Below are 14036 nucleotides of genomic sequence, written 5' to 3' on the forward strand. Positions count from 1 at the left end.
TCTAGGTGACATGCGAAGGTTCTGGTGATCCCGTCTGTACTCCAGCATGTGGTGTAGGACATAGAATCCATCATTAAGAGAATCGTTCGGTTGCTGGATGCAGTAGAAGTCGGTCTTATGGCCGAAGGCGGCCCTGCCGCCCCTTCTCTTCTTGTCCCTGACCTCTCCACCCCTTGCTTGGTAGTAAAACATAGCACTGTCGAGAACATCCTTGATGTGGTTGTAATCCTTTTTGTGAATGTTCTTCGATGAGTCCAAATGAAGAGCGTGGGAGAATAGGGGGTAGAGGATGATGAGGACGGCGCGCCCGCCGCTGTGCAAAATAAGTACACCTCAAATTAATTAGCCTCCACCGTGCAAATGAATGATTGAAATCGAAGGAAGGATAGCAGCGCGGATGACTTACACGGGATGATAAGGCACGAGAATTGCCTCCATGTCCTTATTGGCGATCATGAAATTGACGATGTAATCCCTTGTGTATTCACGGTGCTTTGCGCAGACTCCCAGGAAGCCCTCGTGCATGTAGTATGGGTCAGCGACACAGATATGAGATATCTGCTCAACCCCGATGATGTAGTTCAGGTGCAAGGCATAAAGGCGGACAAACGTAAAATCCAGCTTCTTCATGTGAAACATGTCGAATATGTAATCGAATCGGAGGAAGAACTTATCCGCGGGGAAGCTGTCGACGTATGACATTTGCCGCGGAACATTAACCACGTAGAGTGGGTATCCTGGATCTTTTGAGGCGATGAGGCCTTTCTCTACCTGCAGCACATCGTCATGAAGTCTCCTTAGATCGCTGAATCTGGCCCGTAGCGCTGTTGCAGGTAGGATTGGTTGACCGGGGATATGCCATTTATCCGCATCGGGGATATCTATACGGTCCTGAAGCCGAGGCTGCTGAGGCGGCTGGATCATAGAATCCGCTTTTTTGCCTTTCCTCGCTCTCTTGCTAGACTTCTTTACTACCGGAAGGTCGTCCATAATACGTTGAGATGGCAATTCAGGCACCGACTCATGATGCTCAAACCCTGAGGAGGCGCCAGTATAGAAATACTGTTTAGCGCCATCGTCGTCCTCATCCTCATCCATGGCGATGTCATTAGCGACTAATGGAGCCTCCTCCTTACCCCGTCCGCTATCACCCAACCAGACACCCGACGCTAATTGGGTAGGTGGGGTGTTGATGTTCATACCATGCTGAGGCTGCATGCTCATGGGTGTGCTCCCGGCCGCCTCCAGATGAAGCGGACTCTCTGGCCACAACAAGACCCACCCATTGCAACAATCACCAAGCCGTGGCGGTGTCTCATCGTCATCCCCCACTAGTATTGGAGGAGGCAAATTCTCGTGGCTCGGTTTGACACTGGCCACGAAAACCTTGAAGACGTTCGGGGGGATCGGCCAGCTGTGGAACAATGGTTCCTTCGGCTCCATTATCGCCGCCTTCCCCACGTCCACCTTCTGGTCGCCGATGGTGTACAATATGGTGCACGGGGTTTCGTCGGCCTGCGAAGAAAAGTCTATGACGTGAGACATTCGAAAGGCAACAAAAACGGGAAATTATACATTTATATTGAAGGGGGCCGGTGTGACAGTGTCACACCCAAGCTAGTTCATGCATTAGAGTGTTGCATCATGTTTATTTTCCCAGAAAACTGGAATGGGGATGACAGAACCCCCAACACCCCCTGGAACAACTAGGGTTTACTAAAAACTTTTTCAATGAACCTGAAATGCCCTTCTAAAAAGTCCACCCTTTTTGTTTTGGGTTAAAACCTTTAAAGAAAATTGTGCACACTTTTCTAGGACATCATAAGGTCATTGGATTAATTCATTACTAATTGCATTTGGGCAATTTACATCCTATAAATGTTTTACATGCCCAAATAATCCTGAAAGTAATTTTAGGCTGTTGAGAATATTTTCAAATGTGCCTCTGAAAATTTTCAAGTTTTTCCTAAATGAAATAGTATTTTTACTATTTGAAAACACAAAACAGAATAAATAGAAAAAAGAATAAAAGAGAGAGAAAGGAAACTAACCTGGCAAGCCACTAGCCGGCCCACCTGGCGGCCCAGCACTGTGCTGGCCCGTGCCAGCCAGCTACTTCGTCCCTGCCAGGCAGGCAGGGGAGTGACGCCGGCACGCGAGAGCTCGCCACCGCGCCACCTGCTTGCCGCTCGCGCTCGTGGGACCTTGGGCGAGCCCCACGTCGTCGCCCCGACCGCCTGGACACACCCATTCTCCCCCTGCCACTCTCCCTCGCCCTCTCCCACCATGGCCGACACCCCTGCCGCCGCACCGTCGACGTAGCCACGCCCTCCATCGTCCTCGCACCACACCACCATGTCCACGAGCTTCGCCGTCGTCGACTACGTCGAGCAGGCCGAGCCCTGAGCGCTCGCCCGCTCTGGAGTTGCCCCGACCCCGTCTTCCCCAACTCTGGCCACCGGAGATCAACTTCGCCTTCACCGCAACATTAGCTCGTCCCCGACCTCGCCGTCTGCCTCGACGTGACCCCCGTGAGCTCAGCCACCTCCCCATCCTCTCTGTTTGCCTTCTCGAGCACCGCAGCAACTGCACCAAGCTCGGCCGCACCCGGCGCCGCCACCGCACATCACCGTTGTGGCCACAACCACGTTGGCTCGCAACCAAGCATGTCATCACCTTCACCGCACTCGCAGGAGCCCGTAGCACCCCCGCACGCTCCTCGCTGTGCCTCCTAGCGGTTAGTTCGACCTCGCCCGAACTTCGGCAGCCGCAACGCTCGTCACCGGCGTCGTTTCCGGCGACCCTGAGCCCAACCTTTGCCACCACTCGACGCGTCTTGCTCCCAGCTACACGTAGGAGGTCTTCGCTGTCCATTGCAAAACCCGCACCGCCCCGCCGCGTCTGGCCTCGCCGGCGGCTAAACGCCGGCGAGTTTGACTCCGCTGACCCAGTTTGACCTCCCTAGATTCACTAACGTGTGGGCCATGCCCCTGTTTAATTTAGACTTAAATTAGTTAACGCTAATTACTTTAGTTAATAGTTTTGCTCACTGACATGAGGGCCCAGGCCCTAACTAACCTAGTTTAGTGCCAACGAAACACTAACTAACTCTGTTAGTTAGTTGTTACACTGATAGACGGGGCCCACCGGTCAGGTTTGACTTGGGCTGGCGCCTTTGACCTGCTGACGTCACCCTGACACAATGTTGACGCAATAACTCAATTAGTGGAATTATTCTTATACAGGAAATTCCAAAAAATATTACAAACTTCAAAATTTCATAACTTTTAATCTGTAGCTCCAAATGCAAAGATTTATATATGAAATTTGATCAGAAAAATCCAATATTTCCATCTGTAATGTTCAGGAAATGCATGACAAAACACTTAAATAATCGCAGAAATGTTCAGGAAAGATATACAAGCCCAACAATATTTTGAAAGGTTTTCACTTGGGTGAAAACTCCACAATTCAGGAGAAAAGGGTGGTTCTGAAATAAAAGAAAATCTAGAAATAAAAATTTAATTTACCATGACCAAATTTTGATTAATAAATCATGGCTAAATTTTTGGGGTGTTACATAATACTAATCCTAACAGGTCCTACTAATCGTCATCATACAACTTCTACTCGTTATTAATAACAAGTCATACGATCATCATCTTGATAGTCATCGAACCAACCCTACTTAATTGTTCTTAGCACATGATCATCGGTATTAGGCAGGACCTAAATACCCTATTTAAGGTAAAATAACATAAAACAATATAGACCCTGACTCTCTATTATGGAGAATGGAGATCATCCTGTCTCCAATTCTTGCGCTTCGCTTCCTTTTGCTTCCAAGAACCTCCTTACGACTGTCCATACATTTTTTCCATCCTTTGATGTTCATTTCTCCACTTCTTTTAGAAATCTCGTATGGACAGTTGAGATTCGTAGGATGACTTGGCTGTATGTTCAAAACATTAAGACTACCTTTCAGATACATCAAATGAGGCACACAATTCTCTCGGATTATCTATTGAAAGACATAGTAATAACTTCATAGTTAGCAATGATGTACTAGATTTAGAAGTATGCAAAAGATGCACGGATGTCGTAATAGTAAAAAATCTTACCAGGGTATCTCCATGGTAGTTACCGTAGTTGAACACATGCGCTAGTGGCACGTATTGACCATAATGTTGAGGTGTTGGATTGTAGATATTGTAATTCACAATGTCAGTACAAAATCCGACCAGATGATTTTTCTCCTTGTAAGTTGTTAATTCGGAGCCATCGGTGTAGTGGGTTTTGTCTACCATCTCCCGCACATTCTTTGAACAATAAAAATAAGCTGTCGATGGAAATAAGTTGTCAACTATTTTGAAATAAACAATATAAATTAGCTAATAACTATGTTTGAGAAACTCACATAGCGGTAGAATTGGAGGCGTATCTTGAAGGACCCAAATGTCCATATTGTCTTGCTCGATTTTAGGATCACCAAGATCCATGGTGAAAAGCATACCCTCATCAAAACCATACGTCTTGCAAAATGCTTCCCAATTTTTGCAACCAAAATGGGTTACGCTCCCAGAATTATATAGATTTACTTCAAAATCCAAATCGTGATGAGTCCTTAGGTGAATTTTCTTTGTTTAAAAAATTTCATGCTCTTCAAAATCCATCCTCTCTAAGACATAGCGTCTTGCATGGTATGGTTTAAGCTATACTCGAATTGTAAAAAATGAAAATTACACGTTGAAATAGTTGAAGTCATGCTTAATTATGAATGTAACACTTGTCGTCGTTGTGTACCGTTTCAACTTCGAAGGTCTCCTCGAGCTTAATGTTGAAGCACCGATCATCGTCCAGGTGAGGCATGTCGCACAGACCTCAATCGTCGTGGCACCAGCCGCACTCCCCTGGGAGACTTTCGTCGTCCGATGACGACATATCCTACGTTCATAATTCAAAACTACATCATCTCTTGCGTTCGGTCCAATAAGATAATCCACAATGTGGTGAAAACACACCCTTCGAACTGGTTTGAGCTATTGGTGAATGGAGATGGTCTAAGATTTTCAGTAGTAAGAAGTGAAGTGGTAATTTTGAGAGAAAATGGTTAGGATGAGTGGTTCCTCTTTCATGTTTAGCTTAACAACAGAATATTGTTAGTCATGCACACTTGTGCATTTACAGCCAGGCCCAGTGGAGTTGGCCTAAAAAAAATTCTTTCTGTAAGCCTGCTACATCCATCTCAAGTATTTATGGTCAAGGGTTAGAAGGGACATCCAAATAGAATATGTGGTATGGGCTTTTTTAGTAGGTCATCCTACCAGATTATGGTTTATCGATGACGAGCAACTGACATTAGTAATAACTATGAGTTGATATCACACTTCTATATGTATAACACAAGAGGCAGTTGATCCTACATAATTAAGTACTAAGATACCCCAGCCCATGCATTAGTCGCAAGTACCCATATGTCCTATTTTTAGCAAAGTCATGCTAAAATTCACGGAAAATTTCAGCATGTCCTTTGCTGAAAATAGGACATATGGAGTTCCCGAATTTGCCGGAACGGAAGTTAATCGACATTCCAGTAAACTCAAGGGCCTCTCAGGGTACCTGCAAAATCATTATCCCTGCGTAATGAAGTCGCCAATGGGTCATTTCAGAAGATCACAAGTAGCATCATCAAAAGTACAACAGCAGCAGCAGTGAATACATGCATAACAGCAGCAGTAGTAGGTTTATTCTTCTTCTTCATAAACATTAATTGGTGTGGGTGACTCTATCTGTCCTCTAATGACTCACTCAACATAACACGACAACCCACAAGCATTGTTTTGATTCCAATAGTTGTTGTAAAATACATCCAACAAAGGTGCTCTAAAATCAGAAATACTACCCACCAAATCATTAGCTCAATTCTGAAAATACATGGCTAGGACTACGGTAGCATTCAACCACAAGCCCAGGCCTATACTTAACTAGGCCTAGGTCCATTAAATTCTTACAGAAACCAAGAAATGGAATCAACTCTCCTTGTTGCTGATTCAATCATGGGAGATGCCATGTCTCAAAAATATCAAGTAGCACCATCATGTTCGATTTCAATATAAGGAATATTACAAAATTAACAGTTAAGATCCTAGGTGAGTAACACACTTTGGTCTTCTAGTTACAAAACAAAACTGACATAACTCCTTAATCACTATTTCAGCAAGCAGTAGAGGAGGTTTAAAGGAAAGGAGCATATGTAGAAATACACAGCAGAAAAATACAAGAACCCTTTGACACTCCGCTGCTCAAGGTACCACTACCCCATGCACATGTATTTGGGTAAGCAACTGAGCAGAGGAGGAGGCCATTTAATCAGGTAAATGGTGCATTTACAAATTCTTTTCTCCTGGGAACTAGAAGAAAATCTCGGTCACTAAAATGGACACACAGGGCAACAAAACTAGTGCCTAAACTAAACTAACTAATTAGACTAACTAACTAACTAAACTAGTCCCTAAACAAGGAGCCTAAACTAACTAACTAACTAACTAATTAGACTAACTAACTAACTAACTAAACTAGGGCCTAAACTAAACTAACTAATTAGACTAACTAACTAAATTAGAAGAAAATCTCAGTCACTGAAATGCAGCAGCAGTTAGTAGTAGAGTGGAGCGGGATCAGCGAGCAGCAGGGCAGCCAAGAAGGAGGGGGGAAGGGGGCGAGGGAGGAGCTCGCCTCGGTGGGACGGCGAGATGGGGAGCAGCGGTGGCGACGGCGAGTGGAGGAAGAAGAAGTGCTCAGGCCTCCTCTCCTGGTGGACGCGGGCCTCCTCCTCCTAGTGCTCCGGGAGCTGGCAGTCATGGCGGGAGGCTGTCAGCAGCGAGGACCGAGATGGCGAGGCGGGGCGCGGGGGTCGTCGGAGAGGGTGTGGAGCGAGGGGGGAAAGTGGATCTGGCGCGGGAGGGACGAAGGGATCGGGCGAATTAGCTAGGGGGGAAGATTACTAATGGCGCTCCCCCTGGCGGTGCGCCATTAGTATGTTTTTTTGTAGCAATGGCACACCCCCGAGCGGTGCGCCATAAGTAATCTTTTTTTGGATAGCAATGGCGCACCAGCCAGCGGTGCGCCATAAGTAAATTTTTTTATTATTATTTTATGTTGCATCTAATATTTTTTAGAAAATGAATATGAAACATTAATAAATTTTTATAAAAACAGTAATAATTTTTTAAAAAATATCATCAAATTTGTTATTTGAAAATATTTATGAATATAAAAAATATCATCACATTTTTTATTATTTTTGTTGCATTCATTAAATTTTTTATTTGAAAATATCATCAAATTTGTTATTTGAAAATATAATAAATTTGTTTTTTTTTATTTTTAGTTGCATTCATTTGTGACGGTGGAGCGGGGGAGGACGCGGGGGGTCGTCGGCGGCGGTGGAGCGGGGGAGGGTGCGGGGTGTCGGCGGCGGCGGTGGAGCGGGGGAGGGTGCGATGGGTCATCGGCGGCGGTGGAGCGGGGGAGGGTGCGGAGGAGCGGGGGAGGGTGCGGCGGGTCGTCGGCTTGAGGTGCACCATTATAGTAGTTTTGCAAAAAAAAGTAGTGGCGCACTGCGCTGGTGGTGCGCCATTACTAGTTAAACTAGTAATGGCGCACTCTTCCTTGGTGCGCCATTAGTATTTTAGGAAAAATAAAAAAAATTGTTAATAATGGCGCACCGTGTGTCTGGTGCGCCATTAGTATCTACCACACTAACGATGCACCAAGTCATGGTGCGCCATTACTATATAGTAGTGGCGCACCACATGTCTAGTGCGCCATTAGTGTCCATATCATCTATAGCCCTTTTCCTAGTAGTGAGGGTTGTGTGCCAATAGAAACCTTGCCGGAATGCTTTCCCAACTAATACCCTTGATCTAATGTGTGAGGCGCACAGTCCTTTGTGAATATCAGCCAGCAGTTCCATTCCATCCTCCCGACAGACACACTTCAATTTCACACCATTGTGCCTCCTTCTGTATAGAGTGTCATCGACAAACTGATACATACTGGCCCTCCTGGCTACTTTCTCAGCTTCATCTTGGTCACCGGGAAGTTCTCCAGTTTGTAGGAAGCGGACGATGTGCCTTGCCCAAGTTGGAGCCTGGGGCTCGGCAACGAGGACTAGCGGCACCTCCTCTACTGCGGGAGCACCAACCCTGTTCGCAGGGTCCATGAGCCCAGCTGGAGGGGGTGGTCTAGTAGGCTGTGAGGAGTTATTTCCGGCAGGTTCTCTGCTTGGAGCGGACGGCTCGACCGGGAGAGGCTTACCATAGTGCAACTTTGTCCTTTTCCGGGCCATTGTGGTTGGTGATATGGAGGGTTGAGAGAGATGGAGAACAAAAGTTCCTGGTTCCACAGGAAGCTTCTGCGCAGCACACTTTGACAGGTGATCATCTATGTTGTTTTCCGCACGGGGTACGTGCTCTGTTTGCAACCCATCAAAGTGCTCCTGCAATCTCCTCACTTCCTCGACGTATTCTTCCTGCTTCCATCCATCGGCTTTGATAATCCTTGTTAACTTGTCTCACCACAAACTGTGAATCTCCTCGTATGATCAGCTTCTTGATTCCCAAGTCTACTGCAATTCTGAGCCCGGCAAGGAGCCCTTCTTACTTAGTTGTATTTTTGGTGGCTTCTTCTCGGGCAAATTGCATTTGGATGACGTACTTCAAGTGCTCCCCAGAGGGGGCAACAAGAAGCACGCCAACCCCTGCACCTTGTAGGGAAAAAGCACCATCAAAATACATAATCCATTCTTGGGGTGATTCCTTGCTGGGGATAGCTATCTCTGTCACTTACACATCAAGGGTTGGTGTCCATTCTGTAATAAACGCTGCCAACGCCCTGCTCTGAATAGCTGATGTGCTCTCAAACATCGAACCAAAGTTGGATAACTCCAAAGCACACTCCACTATTCTTCTGGTAGCCCCAGGATTTTGGATTATCTTTTGCAATGGAAAATGAGTGACAACCATGATCTCATGGGCTTGGAAGTAGTGGTGCAGTTTTCTTCAGGCCATAATGAGACGAAAGATCAACTTTTGCATTCCAGAGTACCTTGATCTAGCCCCTTGTAAGAAGGAGCTGACGAAGTACACTGGGCGCTGCACCACTTTCCTCTTTGTTCCATCCTTGGGGTTGCTCTCGTTGCCGTGCTGATTGCTGTTCTGATCCTTTTCTGACTCTGTCGTGATCTGCCCACTTTCTGCCTCATCCACTTGTCGCTGTGCTTCCAAGGCCGCACTGACCACTTGGTTGGTTGCAGCAAAAATAGCTATTGGGGTTTTGGTGCAACCAATATAGGCACAGACGATAGGAAGGCCTTCAATTCCTACACAGCTACATCTGCTTCCGGGGTCCATCTCATAGGCCCTGCCTTCCTCAAAATTTTCAAGAACGGCGGGGCCCACTCGGTAGACCTGGAAATGAATCTACTTAGCTCGGCAACGCATACCGTCAAGAACCTCACATCCTTAACTTTCCTTGGTGCTTGGATCTATTTGATGGCTTTGATCTTGTCGGGGATAGCTTCGATACCCTAATGGGACATGAAGAAACCAAGCAGCTTGCTGGAGGGGACTCCAAACACACACTTCTTTGGATTAAGCTTCAAGTTGATCTTGCACAGATTAGAAAATGTCACCTCCAAATGCGGGATAAGAGTGGTCTTATCCATGGTTTTGACCACGGTGTCATCCATATAGGCTTCTATGTTTCTGTGTAACTGTGGCTCAAAACCAATCTGAAATGCCCTTGCAAAAGTGGACTCGGCACTCTTTAGTCCAAACGGAATCCGGACAAAGTAGTATGTACCGCATGGAGTGATGAACGATGTCTTCTCTTCATCTTTTCTGGATATGAAGATATATTGATAGCCAGAATACGCGTCCAAAAAGGAGAGCAAATCACACCCTGAAGTGGAATCCACAATCTGGTTGATGCGCCACAAGGCAAATGGGTCCTTCGGGCAAGCCTGGTTGAGATCAGTGAAATCAATGCAAACCTCCATTTCCCATTATCCTTATGGACTACCACTGGATTTGTGAACCATGTAGGATGCAGTACCCCTGTGACCAAACCATCTGCCTCTAGTTTCTTGATTTCCTTGGAAATGAACTGCTGCCTTTCCAAGGCCTGCTTCCGGACTTTTTGCTTGACAAGTAGGGCGTGTGGGCAGATAGCATGGTGGCACTGAATTACCTCCCTGGGAACACCTGATATTCGCCTGCATGAATGCAACAAGCGCGCTTTCCTATTTGTCATCAAGGGTGGCGCTTATGATGAAAGTACCGTCAACGCCAGCCAGCCCAACCGGGACCTTCTTCACTTGGGGTGCATCAACCTTTGATCTCTTGCTATTGGAACACTCCGGCACGTTGTCAACGGGTGTCGTGCACTAGGAGGGGGCACACTTCCCGGACTCCTTGCCGGAGGTCCTACAATCCCTCTTCTTTCCTTTGCTTTCCTTTGTGGGAGCTATTTCTGCCGCAGCCTCCACTGCGACTGCATGACGGTACCTCTTGAATACACAGAAAATTGCATCCTTCTCATATGATGGGATAGTAATGACTCCCGGTGGCCCATGCATCTTTAGAGTGTTGTAATCATATTGGGATGCTGCCATGAACTTGGCCAGGGCCGGGCGTCGAAGAATCCCATTGCACGGCAGGGGGAGTTCAACCAATTCAAACACAAACTTCTCTTTCCGGTAGTTTAGTTCTCCCCCAAACATCACCGGCAATGTAATCTTCCCTTTAGGATGGCCCCTGATGGTTTACCTCCTTGAAACATGCCGGGAACCTCTAGCTCTGCTTCTCCTATCTGAAGCTTGCTGATGATTATTGGGGAAATCAGATTCAAACCGGCCTCGCCATCCACTAATATCTTTGTGACCTTCAGGTTGCGAATTGTCGGGGAGACCAACAATGGCAAGCATCCTACCGCGGTGGTGTGGCCAGGGTGATCCTCGTCATCAAAGATGATTGGCATGCGGGACCATTTGAGTGGTTTCCGGGCCTTTGGCGCTATCTCCACGACATGATCTCTCGTTCCCATCGCTTGAGCTGGCGGTGGGAGGCATGCAATGATGCACCCCCATAAATGAATAGGGCGTCAGTGGACTTCTGAAATTCCTGCTCACTGGTTTCCTCATCATTCCCTTTGTCACTCACATCATCACGAACTTCCTTCTCCTGACCCCTGGCGGGTTTTCCTTGGTTCAGAAAGGGTTTGCTGGGGCGATTTGCTTCACCACCTTGACCCTTTCTGCCAATGGCATTCTGACCTTTTTCCTTGTCACGGTTATCATATTCCGCTGTCTGTTTCTTGATAAGCTGCTCAACCTGGTAACACTCCTGAAGGTGATGGACCTTGGCCCGTTGGATCTTGCAGTACAGGCCATCATCTTTCCAATCTTTCACAGTGGCAGCGGCTTCCCAGCAGGCTATGCAAGCGGCAACTTCCTTGCCGGGGGCCTCACCCTTGGCCCTCATCACTGCCTTATCTCTTGGCTTCTTACTGCGCTTCTTGCCCTTTCTCTGACTAGTTGATTCATCTTCATCCTCTGAATCAACATTGATGCAATCCTCCTCTTCGGGCAACTTCCTTCCTTCCTCCACCCAAGCACACTTACCCACCAGTGTGTATAGCTCTTTCATAGTCTTAGGTAACTGCACATTCATCTTAGAACAAATGTGACGGTTGCGCACATAAGACTGGAAGGCTGTTATAACGGTTGCTGAATGGATATTTGGAATATTACTATGAAATTTATTAAATCTCTGTAAATACTTACGGACAGTTTCTCCTTCCTTCTACTGGAGAAGTTGCAGGTCGCTGGGCCTGCCGGGCTCTTGGTGGCCACCGGTGAAGGCACCGATGAACTCGTGGCACGTGTGTGCCCATGACGAAATGGAGTTCTCTGTCGGGTGCATCAGCCAAGACCTCACGTTGGACGTGAGGGCCAAAGGGAATTATTTGGCGAACACCTTCTCATCTCTTCCCCCGGTAGCCCGAAGAGCGGTGGTCTAGATGCTCAGGAACTTTAGCGGGTTCAGCCTCCCGTCATACATCCAGAGACGCCAACACTGAGCGCAGGTATCTCTGGCTTGAACGTGCGAGCGGACGGCCAACGGACTTGCCACAACTCTTGTTTAAAGGAAGGGCGGCCGACCACGGAAGGTAGGCGCCCGCCAACACCGAGCACAGGCTCGTCGACGTTGAGGCCGCCGCACCCATCGGTCTGGCGGAGGTCGTCGTGATGCCGATCTATGACGACGCGTGCGTCTCCTCGCCCCTATCCTCCAGGGCTTGATGTTGGCCTAGACGTGCTCGAGGGTCACAAGAGGCCATCGAGACGTTGTTGGGGTCTTGATTCAGCTACGCCCGCGTCGGCTATCATGGTGGGTACTACACCATGGGGACGCCCCCCTACGTTCGACTAGCAGTACGAGTGGTTGCTGTTGCTTGGGGTTAGCCCCCAGCTCGTCGTGAGCCCCCAGCTTCGGTGAAGCCGAGCATGCTTTGGATGGTGGCAATCCATTCATCCATTTGCTTAGCAACTGGTGGAAACCTCAGTAGCTACTGAGCTCGCGCCATAGGCTCCGTGGCTGTGCTCGGCATAGATGTTGATAACGTCAACCGCACCGTCGCCTGGCTACTGGTGGTGCCAGCGGCGGTGACGGTGCTGGCGCCATGTCCACGTTGCTGTGCGACAACCACCTGGGCAGCGGGGTCGCGCGGCAGTGGTGCTCGAGGGTCAGCGGCTCCGTCGAACGCAGCATTCTAGTTGTCTCGTCCTGGAGGAGGCACATGGGCCGCGGTCACTCCCGCGATGAGGGTGGCCGGAGGGCGATGGCTCACCCCAGACCGAGCGTCGTTGCCGTGGTTGTGCCCATCAATGGGAGGAGAGGGTGTAGACGGAGTGACCCCCTCGCCCACACCTTGTGGAGTATGACCACAAAGGCATTGCTGATGTTGTTCTCCTCTGACATGTCCGGGCCCCTTGTCGGTGTCACGACCGGTTTTCCAATAAAAATATTTATTGAGAAACCAATCTTTTGAGTCCAGTATGAGAGAAATCCTCCTCACTGGTAGACAAATTCTTAATACAATAAGCCATTAGCATAAAATATATTACAGGGTCGAACTACGGTTGCTCAACCAAATTAATACAAGCACGCCAATAATTATACATAATGGCGGACATGACACAGTGGTGTGGAGGCATACTACTGACTCGAGGATAGGGCGGTGGTGGAAAAACACAGCGGGGAGAGAGATACAAGACTCTAAAACTGTCATCTCATCGAGCGTCGAGGTGAGGCTCGATGAATTTATTTGGTAGCGGAAGCGGATATAATAAAGTGACCAAATCCAGGGTCGCACGAGACTGACTGGGACTCCTCTAGGCGTCGGACTCGCTATCAAATTCTTCATCCATGAGATCGCCTTCGTCAGCATCTGGCCAAATCAACAAGCCAGTGAGTACTTTGAAAGTACTCGCAAGACAGTTCGGACGTAAGATATAACAAATGCATGCATGAATGCGTCCTGATTAATTCACCAATGTACATTTAAAAATTAGCATAAAGAAGTAAGTAAAAGGGAAACGGCGGTAGTCTGCCTGAAATCCCAACAAAACATAAATGAAAACCGATCGGGTGTCTGAAGCGACGCCTTGAAAGGTGAACAAATAAATATAAGGAAATGATGCCACAGTCGGGCGTCTTAGCGACACCACATAAAGGGCTTTAAAAGAAATGCCACAGTCGGGCGTCTTAGCGACACCACATAAAGGGCTTTAAAAGAAATGCCACAGTCGGACGTCGGGGCGACATCACAGAAAGGGCTTTAAAAGAAATGCCACAGTCGGGCGTCTTAGCGACGCCACATAAAGGGATTTAAAAGAAATGCCACAGTCGGACGTCGGGGCGACATCATAGAAAGGGCTTTAAAAGAAATGCCACAGTCGGGCGTCTTAGCGA

This window comes from Triticum urartu, chromosome 4A, assembly GCF_056163025.1.
Source record: "Triticum urartu cultivar PI428250 chromosome 4A, HENAU_Tu73, whole genome shotgun sequence".
NCBI lineage: Eukaryota > Viridiplantae > Streptophyta > Magnoliopsida > Poales > Poaceae > Triticum > Triticum urartu.